Source organism: Triticum dicoccoides, chromosome 2B (assembly GCF_002162155.2).
Source record: "Triticum dicoccoides isolate Atlit2015 ecotype Zavitan chromosome 2B, WEW_v2.0, whole genome shotgun sequence".
Lineage (NCBI taxonomy): Eukaryota > Viridiplantae > Streptophyta > Magnoliopsida > Poales > Poaceae > Triticum > Triticum dicoccoides.
Genome location: NC_041383.1, coordinates 569769000 through 569783879, shown reverse-complemented (window position 1 = coordinate 569783879; position 14880 = coordinate 569769000).

Here is a 14880-nt window from a genome sequence, read left to right as displayed (position 1 = left end):
TTCTGCCACCGTAACCTTCTGTATCCGCGAGATCCCATCTTGGAGCCTTCGTCGGTGCTCCGCCGGAGGGGGAATCTGTTGGGGAACGTAGCAGAAATTCAAAATTTTCTACGCATCACCAAGATCAATCTATGGAGTAATCTAGCAACGAGGGGAAGGGGAGTGCATCTACATACCCTTGTAGATCGCTAAGCGGAAGCGTTACAAGAACGCGGATGAAGGAGTCGTACTCGTAGCGATTCAGATCACGGTTGATTCCGATCTAAGCGCCGAACAACGGCGCCTCCGCGTTCAACACACGTGCAGCCCAGTGACGTCTCCCATGCCTTGATCCAGCAAGGAGAGAGGGAGAGGTTGGGGAAGACTCCGTCTAGCAGCAGCACGACGGCGTGGTGGTGGTGGAGGAGCGCGGTACTCCAGCAGGGCTTCGCCAAGCACTACGAGAGACGAGGAGGGAGAGAGGTAGGGCTGCGCCTTGGGAGAGAGAGTCTCATGTGTTGGGAAGCCCCAAAACCTCCACTATATATAGGGGGAAGGGAGAGGTGGAGGCGCCCTAGGGTTTCCCCTAGGGGGGCGGCGGCCAGGGCAGATGGGATCTCCCCTTTGGGTGACTTGGCCCCCAAGCCAGGAGGTGGGAACCCTAGATGGGGCGCCCCAAACCCCCTGGTCACGTGGGAATAGGTGAGGGGGGCGCACAGCCCCTTAGTGGGCTGGTTTTCCCCCTCCCCTTGGCCCATGAAGCCCCCCAACACTTGCCGGGGCTCCCGAAACACCTTTCGGTCATGCTGGTCATCACCCGGTACCTCCGGAACACTTCCGGACTCCCAAACCCTTCGTGCAATATATCAATCTTCACCTCCGGACCATTCCGGGACTCCTCGTGACGTCCGGGATCTCATCCGGGACTCCGAACAACATTCGGTAACCACGTACATACCTTCCCTATAACCCTAGCGTCATCGAACCTTAAGTGTGTAGACCCTACGGGTTCGGGAACCATGCAGACATGACCGAGACAACTCTCCGGCCCATAACCAACAGCGGGATATGGATACCCATCTTGGCTCCCACATGTTCCACGATAATCTCATCGGATGAACCATGATGTCAAGGATTCAATCAATCCTGTATACAATTCCCTTTGTTTACCGGTATAGTACTTGCCCGAGATTCGATCGTCGATATCCCGATACCTTGTTCAATCTCGTTACCGGCAAGTCTCTTTACTCGTTCTGTAACAAATCATCCCGCGATCAACTCCTTGATCACATTGTGCACATTATGATGATGTCCTACCGAGTGGGCCCAGAGATACCTCTCCGTCACACGGAGTGACAAATCCCAGTCTCGATTCGTGCCAACCCAACAAACACTTTCGAAGATACCCGTAGTGCACCTTTATAGCCACCTAGTTACGTTGTGACGTTTGGTACACCCAAAGCATTTCTACGGTATCCGGGAGTTGCACAATCTCATGGTCTAAGGAAAAGATACTTGACATTTAGAAAAGCTTTAGCATACGAACTACACGATCTTGTGCTAGGCTTAGGATTGGGTCTTGTCCATCACATCATTCTCCTAATGATGTGATCCCGTTATCAATGACATCCAATGTCCATGGTCAGGAAACCATGACCATTTGTTGATCAACGAGCTAGTCAACTAGAGGCTCACTAGGGACATGTTGTGGTCTATGTATTAACACATGTATTGTGGTTTCCGGTCAATACTATTATAGCATGAATAATAGACAATTATCATGAACAAGGAAATACAATAATAACCATTTTATTATTGCCTCTAGGGCATATTTCCAACAGTCTCCCACTTGCACTAGAGTCAATAATCTAGTTCACATCACTATGTGATTGTAATGAATCGACACCCATGGGGTTTGATCATATCTCGCTTGTGAGAGAGGTTATTAGTCAACGGATCTGAACCTTTTAGATCCATGTGTGCTTTGCAAATCTCTATGTCATCTCCTAGATGCAGCTACCACGCTCTATTTGGAGCTATTCCAAATAACTATTCTACTATACGAATCCGGTTTACTACTTAGAATGATCCGGATCAGTGTCAAAGTTTTCATCGGCGTAACCCTTTACGACGAACTCTTTTACCACCTTCATAACCGAGAAAATTCCTTAGTCCACTAGTTACTAAGGATAAGTTTGACCACTGTCCTGTGATCCATTCCTGGATCACTCTTGTACCCCTTGACTGACTCATGGCAACACACACTTCAGGTGTGGTACACAGCATAGCATACTATAGAGCCTACGTCTAAAGCATAGGGGATGACCTTCGTCCTTTCTCTCTCTTCTGCCGTGGTCATGTCTTGAGTCTTACTCAATATTCACACCTTATAACACAGCCAAGAACTCCTTCTTCGCCGATCTATTTTGAACTCCTTCAAAATCTTGTCACGGTATGTATTTATTTGAAAGTACTATTAAGCGTTTTTGATCTATCCTTATAGATCTTGATGCTCAATGTTCAAGTAGCTTAATCCAGGTTTTCCATTGAAAAACACTTTTCAAATAACCCTATATGCTGTCCAGAAATTCTACATCATTTCTGATCAACAATATGTTAATAACATATACTCATCAGAAATTCTATAGTGCTCCCACTCACTTCTTTGGAAATACAAGTTTCTCATAAGCATTGTATAAACCAAAAATCTTTGATCATCTCATCAAAGCGTATATTCCAACTCCGAGATGCTTACTCCAGTCCTTAGAAGGATTGCTGGAGCTTTGCACACTTGTTAGCATCTTTCAGGATTGACAAAACCTTCTGGTTGTATCACATACAACCTTTCCTCAAGGATATCATCGAGGAAACATTGTTTTGACATCCTATCTGTAAGATTTCATAAATCATGCAGTAATTGCTAATATAATTCCAACAGACTCTTAGCATCGCTACGAGTGAGAAAGTATCATCGTAGTCAACTCCTTGAACTTGTCGGAAAACATCTTAACGACAAGTCGAGCTTTCTTAATGGTGATACTTACCATCATTGTCCGTCTTCCTTTTAAAATCCATCTGTACCCAACAGCCTTTACGACCATCAAGTAGTTCTTCCAAAGTCTATACTTTGTTTTCATACATGGATCCTCTCTCGGATTTTATGGCCTCGAGCCATTCATCGGAATCCGGGCCCACCATCGCTTCTCCATAGCTCATAGGTTCATTGTTGTCTAGCAACATGACCTCCAAGACAGGATTACGTACCACTCTAGAGTAGTACGTATCTTTGTCGACCTACGAGTTTTGGTAGTGACTTGATCTGAAGTTTCATGATCAATATCATCAGCTTCCACTTCAATTGGTGTAGGCGCCACAAGAACAACTTCCTATGCCCTGCTACACACTAGTTGAAGCGACAGTTCAATAACCTTATCAAGTCTCCACCATCCTCCTACTCAATTCTTTCGAGAGAAACTTTTCTCTAGAAAGGACCCGTTTCTAGAAACAATTACTTTTGCTTCCGGATCTGAATTAGGAGGTATACCCAACTTTTTTGGGTGTCCTATGAAGATGTATTTATCCGCTTTGGGTTCGAGCTTATCAGGATGAAACTTTTTCACATAAGCGTCGCAGTCCCAAACTTTCAAGAAACGACAGCCTAGGTTTCTCTAAACCATAGTTCATACATTTTCATATCAACGGAATTACGTGGTGCCCTATTTGAAGTGAATGTGGTTATCTCTAATGCCTAACCCATAAACGATAGTGGTAATTCGATAAGAGACATCATGGTATGCCCCATATCCAATAGGGTGCATCTATGATGTTTGGACACACCATCACACTATGGTGTTCCAGGCGGTATTAGTTGTGAAACAATTTCCACAATGTCTTAATTGTATACCAAACTCATAACTCAGATATTCATCTCTATGATCATATCATAGACATTTTATCCTCTTGTCACGATGATGTTCAACTTCACTCTGAAATTACTTGAACCTTTCAATAATTCAGACTTGTGTTTCGTCAAGTAAATATACAGCATCTACTCAAATCATCTGCGAAGTAAGAACATAACGACATCCACTGCGTGCCTCAACACTCATTGGACTGCACACATCAAAATGTATTACTTCCAACAAGTTGCTTTCTTGTTCCATTTCACTGAAAATGAGGCCTTTCAGTCATCTTGCCCATGTGGTATGATTTGCATGACTCAAGTGATTCAAAATCAAGTGAGTCCAAATGATCCATCTGCATGAAGTTTCTTCATGTGTGTATACCAATAGACATGGTTCGCATGTCTCAATCTTTTCAAAAATGAGTGAGTCCAAAGATCCATCAACATGGAGCTTCTTCATGCGTTTTTATACCAATATGACTCAAATGGCAGTGCCACAAGTATGTGGTATTATCATTCTATCTTATATCTTTTGGCATGAACATGTGTATCACTATGATCGAGATTCAATAAACCATTCATTTTAGGTGCAAGACCATTGAAGGTATTATTCAAATAAACAGAGTAACCATTATTCTCCTTAAATGAATAATCGTATTGCGATAGACATAATCCAATCATGTCTATGCTCAATGCAAACACCAAATAACAATTATTTAGGTTCAACACCAATCTCGATGGTAGAGGGAGCAGGCGATGCTTGATCACATCAACCTTGGAAACACTTCCAACACACATCGTCATCTCACCTTTAGCTAGTCTCCGTTTATTCCGTAGCTCTTTTATTTTGAGTTACTAACACTTAGCAACCGAACCGGTATTTTAATACCCTGGTCTACTAGGAGTACTAGTAAAGTACACATTTAATACAATGTATATCCAATATACTTCTGTCAACCTTGCCAGCCTTCTCATCTACCAAGTATCTAGGGTAGTTCTGCTTCAGTGACCGTTCCCCTCATTACGGAAGCACTTAGTCTCGGGTTTGGGTTCAACCTTGGGTTTCTTCACTAGAGCAGCAACCGATTTGCCATATCATGAAGTATCCCTTCTTGCCCTTGCCCTTCTTGAAACTAGTGGTTTCACTAACCATCAACAATTGATGCTCCTTCTTGATTTCTACTTTTGCGGTGTCAAACATTGCGAATATTTCAAGGATCATCATATCTATCCCTGATATGTTATAGTTCATCACGAAGCTCTAGTAGCTTGGTGGCAATGTCATTGGAGAAACATCACTATCTCATCTGGAAGTTTAACTCCCACTCGATTCAAGTGATTGTTGTACCCAGACAATGTGAGCACAAGCTCAACGATTGAGCTTTTCTCCCTTAGTTTGCAGGCTAGAAAACTCGTCGGAGGTCTTATACCTCTTGGCGTGGGCACGAGCCTGAAATCCCAATTTCATCCCTCGAAACATCTCATATGTTCCGCGACATTTCGAAATTGTCTTTGGTGCCTCAATTCTAAACCGTTTTAACATTACTGAACTATCACGTAGTTATCAAAACGTGTATGTCAGATGTTCGTAACATCCACAGACGACGTTCGAGGTTCAGCACACCGAGCGGTGCATTAAGAACATAAGCCTTCTACCCAGCAATGAGAACAATCCTCAGTTTACGGACCCAGTTCGCATAATTGCTGCTATCAACTTTCAACTAAATTTTCTCTAGGAACATATCTAAAGCAGTAGAACTAAAGCGCGAGCTACGACATAATTTGCAAAAACCTTTTGACTATGTTCAGGATAATTAAGTTCATCTTATGAACTCCCACTCAGATAGACATCCCTCTAGTCATCTAAGTGATTACATGATCCGAGTCAACTAGGTCGTGTCCGAGATGGCTTCTTCTCTCTTTTTGGATCTCACTACCATGTTCTCCCCCTCTCTTGTGGAGATCTATTCGATGTAACTCTTTTTGCGGTGTGTTTGTCGAGATCTGATGAATTGTGGGTTTATGATCAAGTTTATCTATGAGAAATATTTGAATCTCCTCTGAATTCTTTTATGTATGATTGAGTTATCTTTGCAAGTCTCTTTGAATTATCGGTTTGGTTTGGCCTACTAGATTGATCTTTCTTGCCATGGGAGAAGTGCTTAGCTTTGGGTTCAATCTTGCGGTGTCCTTTCCCAGTGACAGCAGGGGCAACGAGGCACGTATTGTATTGTTGCCATCGAGGATGAAAAGATGGGGTTTATATCATATTGCATGAGTTTATCCCTCTACATCATGTCATCTTTCTTAAAGCGTTACTCTGTTCTTATGAACTTAATACTCTAGATGCATGCTGGATAGCGGTCGATGTGTGGAGTAATAGTAGTAGATGTAGGCAGGAGTCGGTCTACTTGTCATGGACGTGATGCCTATATACATGATCATGCCTAGATAATCTCATAATTATTCGCTTTTTTATCAATTGCTCAACAGTAATTTGTTCACCCACCGTAATAGTTATGCTATCTTGAGAGAAGCCTCTAGTGAAACCTATGGCCCCCGGGTCTATCTTTTATCATATAAGCTTTCAATCTACTTTTATTTGCATCTTTATTTTTCCAATCTATATCATAAAATACCAAAAATATATTTATCTTATGATATTATCTCTATCAGATCTCACTTTCGCAAGTGGCCGTGAAGGGATTGACAACCCCTTTATCGCGTTGGTTGTGAGTTCCTTGTTTGTTTGTGTAGGTGCGTGGGACTTTTGAGGAGCCTCCTACTGGATTGATACCTTGGTTCTCAAAAACTGAGGAAAATACTTACGCTACTATTGTTGCATCACCCTTTCCTCTTCAAGGAAAACCAACGCAAGCTCAAGACGTAGCAAGAAGGATTTCTGGCGCCGTTGCCGGGGAGGTCTTCTCTCAAGTCAAGACATACCAAGTACCCATCACAAACTCATCTCCCTCGCATTTACATTATTTGCCATTTGCCTCTCGTTTTCCTCTCCCCCACTTCACCCTTGCCGTTTTATTCGCCCTCTATTTCCCAATCTCCTCTCTTTTCCGCTTGCCTTCTTCTTCCTCTCTTTTTTGCTTGCCTTTTTATGTTTGCTTGTGTGTTGGATTACTTGTCGCCATGGCGCAAGATAATACCAAATTGTCTGATTTCTCCAATACCAATAATAATGATTTCCTTAGTACTCCGATTGCTCCTCTTAATGATGTTGAGTCTTGTGAAATCAATGCTGCTTTGCTGAATCTTGTTATGAAAGATCAATTCTCCGGCCTTCCTAGTGAAGATGCCGCTACCCATCTAAACAACTTTGTTGATTTGTGTGAGATGCAAAAGAAAAAAGATACGGATAATGATATTGTTAAATTGAAGTTATTTCCGTTTTCACTTAGAGATCGTGCTAAAATTTGGTTTTCGTCTTTGCCTAAAAAGAGTATTGATTCTTGGAACAAGTGCAAATATGCTTTTATCTCTAAGTATTTTCCTCCCGCTAAGATCATCTCCCTTAGGAACGATATTATGAATTTTAAACAACTTGAGCATGAACATGTTGCCCAATCTTGGGAAAGAATGAAATTAATGATTCACAATTGCCCTACTCATGGTTTGAATTTATGGATGACCATACAAAACTTTTATGCCGGATTAAACTTTGCTTCTAGAAATCTTTTAGATTCGGCTACCGGAGGCACGTTTATGGAAATCACTTTAGGAGATGCTACAAAACTTCTTAATAATATTACGGCTAATTATTCTCAATGGCACACCGAACGATCTATTAGTAAAAAAGTGCATGCTATAGAAGAAATTAATGTTTTGAGTGAAAAGATGGATGAGCTTATGAGATTGTTTGCTACTAAGAGTCCTTATATTGATCCCAATGATATGATTTTATCTACCTTGATTGAGAATAATAATGAATCTATGGATGTAAATTTTGTTGGTAGGAATAATTTTGGAAACAATGCTTATAGAGGAAACTTTAATCCTAGACTGTTCCCTAGTAATTCCTCTAATAATTATGGAAATTCCTACAATAATTATTATGGTAATTTTAATAAGATGCCTCTGATTTTGAAAATAGTGTGAAAGAATTTATGGTCTCTCAGAAGAATTTTAATGCCTTGCTTGAAGAAAAATTGCTCAAAGTTGATGATTTGGCTAGGAACGTTGATAGACTTTCGCTTGATGTTGATTCTCTTAAACATAGATCTACTTTCCCTAAGCATGATATCAATGAGTCTCTCAAAGCAATGAGAGTGTCCATTGACGAGTGCAAAGAAAGAACCGCTAGATTGCGTGCTAAGAAAGATTGCTTTGTAAAAGCGTGTTCTTCTAGTTTCCATGAAAATAATGATGAAGATCTTAAAGTTATTGATGTGTCCCCTATTAGATCTTTGTTTTGCAATATGAATCTTAATAATAATGGGACTGGAGATGAGTCAACTTTAGTTAGAAGGCGTCCCAATAATTCGGAGTTTTTAGATCTTGATGCTAAATTTGGTAAAAGTGGTATTGGAGAGGTCATGACTTTAAATAGCATTGAACCCACTATCTCGGATTTCAAGGAATTTGATTATGATAATTGTTCTTTAGAAAGTTGTATTTCCTTGTTGCAATCCATTGTGAATTCTCCTCATGCTTATAGTCAAAATAAAGCTTTTACCAAACATATCGTTGATGCCTTGATGCAATCTTTTGATGAAAAACTTAATTTGGAAGTTTCTATACCTAGAAAACTTAATGATGAGTGGTAACCTACTATAAAGATTAAAATTAAAGATCATGAGTGTTTTGCTTTGTGTGATTTGGGTGCTAGTGTTTCCACGATTCCGAAAACTTTATGTGATATTCTAGGTTTCCATGATCTTGATGATTGCTCTTTAAATTTGCACCTTGCGGATTCCACCATTAAAAAACCAATGTGAAGAATCAATGATTTCCTTATTGTTGCAAATAGAAATTTTGTGCCCGTTGATTTTATCGTTCTTGATATAGATTGCAGTCTTTCTTGCCCTATTATTCTTGGTAGACCTTTCGTTAGAACGATTGGCGCGATTATCGATATGAAGGAAGGGAATATTAGATTCCAATTTCCATTAAGGAAAGGCATGGATCACTTTCCAATAAAGAAGATTAAATTACCTTATGAATCTATCATGCGAGCTACTTATGAATCAAGTGCCAAAGATGGCACTAGTTAGATCTATCTTCGCTTTTATGCCTAGCTAGGGGCGTTAAACGATAGCGCTAGTTGGAAGGCAACCCAATTTTCTTTATGTTCTTTGTTTTTGTTCATGTTTAGTAATAAATTTTGCTTCTACTTTTTGTTTAGATATGTTTTCATGTTTTATTTAGTGTTTGTGCCAAGTAGAACCTATAGGATAACCTATGGTATGAGTTAATTTGATTCTGCTGAAAAACAGAGACTTTGCACTCACGAGAAAAAATTCAATAAATCACAGAAACATGCTTTTGCGTTGATTATTTTTTCTGTATATCAATAGACAAATTGCCTAGGACGTCCTATTTTGGTAGGATTTGTAAAGTTCCATAAGTTTGCGTTAGTTACAGATTGCTACGGACTGTTCTGTTTTTGACAGATTTTGCCTTTCGTGTGTTGTTTGCTTATTTTGATGCATCTATGGCTAGTATTAAGTGGTATGAACCATAGAGAACTTGGAATACAGTAGTTTTAACACCAATATAAACAAATAATGAGTTCATTACAGTACATTGTGTGGTGGTTTTCTTTTCTTTCACTAACGGAACTTATGAGATTTCCTGTTGAGTTTTGTGTTGTCAAGTTTTCAAGTTTTGGGTAAAGATTTGATGGACTATGGAATAAGGAGTGGCAAAAGCCTAAGATTGGGGATACCCATGGCACCCCAAGATATTCAAGAATAGCTAAAAGCCTAAGTTTGGGGATGCCCCGGGAAGGCATCCCCTCTTTCGTCTTCGTTCATTGGTAACTTTACTTGAAGCTATATTTTTATTCGCCACATGATATGTGTTTTGCTTGGAGCGTCGTGTATGATATTAGTCTTTGCTTTTTATTTTACCATAGTCATCCTTGCTGCACACACCTTTTGGGAGAAGCCCACTTGATTGGAATTTATTAGAATACTCTATGTGCTTCACTTATATCTTTTGAGCTATATAATTTTTGCTCTAGTGCTTCACTTATATCTTTTAGAGCACGGCGGTGGTTTAATTTTGAAGAAATTGTTGATCTCGCATGCTTCACTTATATTATTTTGAGAGTCTTTTAGAATAGAATGGTATTTGCTATGGTTATAAAATTGGTCCTAGAATGGTAGGCATCCAAGTTGGGTATAATAAAAACTGTCATAGAAAGTGAATTGGATGCTATGATCAATTTGATACTTGATAATTGTTTTGAGATATGGAGGTAGTGATATTGAAGTCATGCTAGTTGGGTGATTATGAATTTAAAGAATGCTTGTGTTGAAGTTAGCAAGTCCCGTAGCATGCATGTATGGTTAAAGTTGTGTAACAAATTTGAAACATGAAGTGTCCTTGGATTGTGCATCCTTATGAGTGGCGGTCGGGGACGAGCGATGGTCTTTTCCTACCAATCTATCCCTCTAGGAGCATGCCGTAGTGCTTGGTTTTTGATGACTTCTAAATTTTTGCAATAAGTATACGAGTTCTTTTGACTAATGTTGAGTCCATGGATTATACACACTTTTACCTTTCCATCATTGCTAGCCTCTTCGGTACCGTGCATTGCCCTTTCTCACCTTGAGAGTTGGTGCAAACTTCGTCGGTGCATCCAAACCCCGTGATATGATACGCTCTATCACACATAAACCTCCTTATATCTTCCTCAAAAGAGCCACCATACCTACCTATTTATGGCATTTCCATAGCCATTTCGAGATATATTACCATGCAACTTTCCTCCGTTCTGTTTATCATTATGACATGCAGTACTATTGTCATATTGCCTTGCATGATCATGTAGTTGACATCGTATTTGTGGCAAAGCCATCATGCATAAATTTTTCATACATGTCACTCTTGATTCATATGCCCATCCCGGTACACCGCCGGAGGCATTCATATAGAGTCATATCTTGTTCTAGTTTCGAGTTGTAATTCATGAGTTGTAAATATATAGAAGTGTGATGATCATCATTATTAGTGCATTGTCCCCAAAGAAAAAAAAGAAAGGCCAAAGAAAAAAAGAAAAAAAAGAAGAAAAAAAGAAGAAAAAGAATAAAAGAAAAAGGGGGCAATGTTACTATCTATTTTCCACACTTGTGCTTCAAAGTAGCACCATGTTCTTCATATAGCGAGTCTCATATGTTGTCACTTTCATATACTAGTGGGAATTTTTCATTATAGAACTTGGCTTGTATATACCTACGATGGGCTTCCTCAAATGCCCTAGGTGTTCGTGCGCAAGCAAGTTGGATGCACACCCACTAGTTTCTTTTGTTGAGCTTTCATACATTTATAACTCTAGTGCACCCGTTGCATGGCAATCCCTACTCCTCATGTTGACATCAATTGATGGGCATCTCCATAGCCCGTTGATTATCCTCGTCAATGTGAGACTTTCTCCTTTTTTGTCTTCTCCACACAATCCCCATCATTATTCTATTCCACCCATAGTGCTATATCCATGGCTCACGCTCAAGTATTGCGTGAAAGTTGAAAAAGTTTGAGACTATTTAAGTACGAAACAATTGCTTGGCTTGTCATCGGGGGTGTAGAATTTGGGAACATTTTTGTGTGACGAAAATGAAGCACAACTTAACTACATGATTTTGTAGGGATGGACTTTCTTTAGCCATGTTATATTGAGAAGACATGATTACTTTTATTAGTATGCTTGAAGTATTACTATTTATTATGTCAGTATGAGCTTTTATTTTTGAATCATTTGGATCTGAACATTCATGCCACAATAAAGAGAAATACATTGATAATTATGTTAGGTAGCATTCCACATCAAAAATTCTGTTTTTATCATTTACCTACTCGAGGGCGAGCAGGAATTAAGCTTGGGGATGCTTGATACGTCTCCAACGTATCTATAATTTTTGATTGTTCCATGCTATTATATTACCTGTTTTGGATGTTTATGAGCTTTATTTTACACATTTATATCATTTTTGGGACTAACCTACTAACCGGAGGCCCAACCTGTATTGCTGTTTTTTTGCCTATTTCAGTATTTCGAAGAAAAGGAATATCAAACGGAGTCCAAACGGAATCAAAACTTTGGGAGCGTGATTTTTGGAACAAACGTGATCCAGAGGACTTGGAGTGCAAGCCAAGAAGCAGCCGAGGCGGCCACGAGGGTGGAGGGCACGCCCACCCCTACAGGGTGCGCCCCCTATCTCGTGGGCCCCTCGAGCGGCCATCGACGTACTTCTTCCTCCTATATATACCCACGTACCCCGAAAACATCCAAGGATCCACCGAAGAAATATTTCCGCAACCGTAACCTTCTGTATCCGCGAGATCCCATCTTGGAGCCTTCGTCGGCGCTCCGCCGGAGGGGGAATCGACCACGAAGGGCTTCTACATCAACACCATAGCCCTTCTGATGAGTTGTGAGTAGTTTACCATAGACCTTCCGGTCCATAGTTATTAGCTAGATGTCTTCTTCTCTCTTTTTGGATCTCAATACCATGTTCTCCCCCTCTCTTGTGGAGATCTATTCGATGTAACTCTTTTTGCGGTGTGTTTGTCGAGATCCGATGAATTGTGGGTTTATGATCAAGTTTATCTATGAGAAATATTTGAATCTCCTCTGAATTCTTTTATGTATGATTGAGTTATCTTTGCAAGTCTCTTTGAATTATCGGTTTGGTTTGGCCTACTAGATTGATCTTTCTTGCCATGGGAGAAGTGCTTAGCTTTGGGTTCAATCTTGCGGTGTCCTTTCCCAGTGACAGCAGGGGCAGCGAGGCACGTATTGTATTGTTGCCATCGAGGATGAAAAGATGGGGTTTATATCATATTGCATGAGTTTATCCCTCTACATCATGTCATCTTTCTTAAAGTGTTACTCTGTTCTTATGAACTTAATACTCTAGATGCATGCTGGATAGCGGTCGATGTGTGGAGTAATAGTAGTAGATGCAGGCAGGAGTCGGTCTACTTGTCATGGACGTGATGCCTATATACATGATCATGCCTAGATAATGTCATAATTATTCGTTTTTTATCAATTGCTCGACAGTAATTTGTTCACCCACCGTAATACTTATGCTATCTTGAGAGAAGCCTCTAGTGAAACCTATGGCCCCTGGGTCTATCTTTTATCATATAAGCTTTCAATCTACTTTTATTTGCATCTTTACTTTTCCAATCTATATCATAAAATACCAAAAATATATTTATCTTATGATATTATCTCTATCAGATCTCACTTTCGCAAGTGGTCGTGAAGGGATTGACAACCCCTTTATCGCGTTGGTTGCGAGTTCCTTGTTTGTTTGTGTAGGTGCGTGGGACTTTTGAGGAGCCTCCTACTGGATTGATACCTTGGTTCTCAAAAACTGAGGGAAATACTTATGCTACTATTGCTACATCACCCTTTCCTCTTCAAGGAAAACCAACGCAAGCTCAAGACGTAGCATCCACCACCCGAGGTTCGGCCCCTTCCGGGCACTTGTTCCGGTACTTTAGGAGCCAGGGCAGCGGGACGCCGGAAGTCCGGTTCTTCTTATCTGGGGCGCAGTCGCCGATGAGGGTGACACCCTGTCGTGCCAGTTCTTCCTCTCCACTCGTCCTGTCAGAGCATGACCCTCGAGCGGTAGGCCCGTTATCATCCCCCAATCCTCGAGTGTTACCGTCACCCCCCCACATGGAAGATGGAAGTTGTGCGTCTCTGGCCGCCACCGATCGATCAAAGCCGTGAGAGCAGAGTGAACGAGCGTCAGCGACTTGCGCTTGAACTGCAGGATGAAACCCAGCAGTCGGGCTCTTCTGTAGAACGACATGTACCGCTCGTCGTACTCAATCTTCACGGTCGTCCCGTGACCCCTCATCCGCAGTGGCGGGAGCATCTGTCGAAATGAAGACCAAAACAATTAGTAACTTTTTTTCATCGATTCGAAATAATTGTTTTAAGAAAGTTACTTACCACTCCTTTCTCAATAAAACGGGCACAATGGCCCTTGTCGAACGTAGGGTCAAGCATAGTATACTTGATGCCAATGTCATCCGCAAGAGGTGGCCTCCTAAAAAAATTGCATAAACATAAGCATAAGCATAACAAAAGCTCATCAAGGTTCAAATGCATCATATCACATATTTCTCCAACAACATCCAACATGCGTCATCTCATATTTTCTTAAAAAACAAAAAACATGAACTAGGGTTCATCTTGAGGGGTTCACCATTTTTACCCCGACAAAATCCAGTATTTCCATCATCTAACATACACTACATGCAACAAATATCTCCAATATTCATCATATAATAAATTTTTTGATAACAAAAAAAATATGAACTAGGTTCATCTTGAGGATTCATACCCTACATATAACAAATATCTCCAATATTTTTTGATAATAATTTTTTTTGATAACAAAAAAATATGAACTAGGTTTATCTATCACAACAAATGCCTCCAACATGCATCATATAAAAAAACATTCAAATCAAATATGAACTAGGGTTCATCTTAACACAACCATACCAACTATTACAGAGTTCATATCTAACACAATATAACATCTAGAATCAACCTAAATCAATCCTAGGGTTGAAAACATGTTCAATCTAGTTCAAAAAAGGAGTGACTTGAATCGAATAATGCGACGAATCGAAAGGTGTTTGATTGAAACTAGTTGGAGGGATCGAAATAGCTTACCTTTCTCTCTTCGGGGCCATCTCGATCCGCAAAATCCGTGAAGAAACGAAGAAGATCGGAGGGGGGGAGTGGAGGGGATGAGAGAGGGCGAGTTGGAGAACTGCTCTGTTCTTCGTGG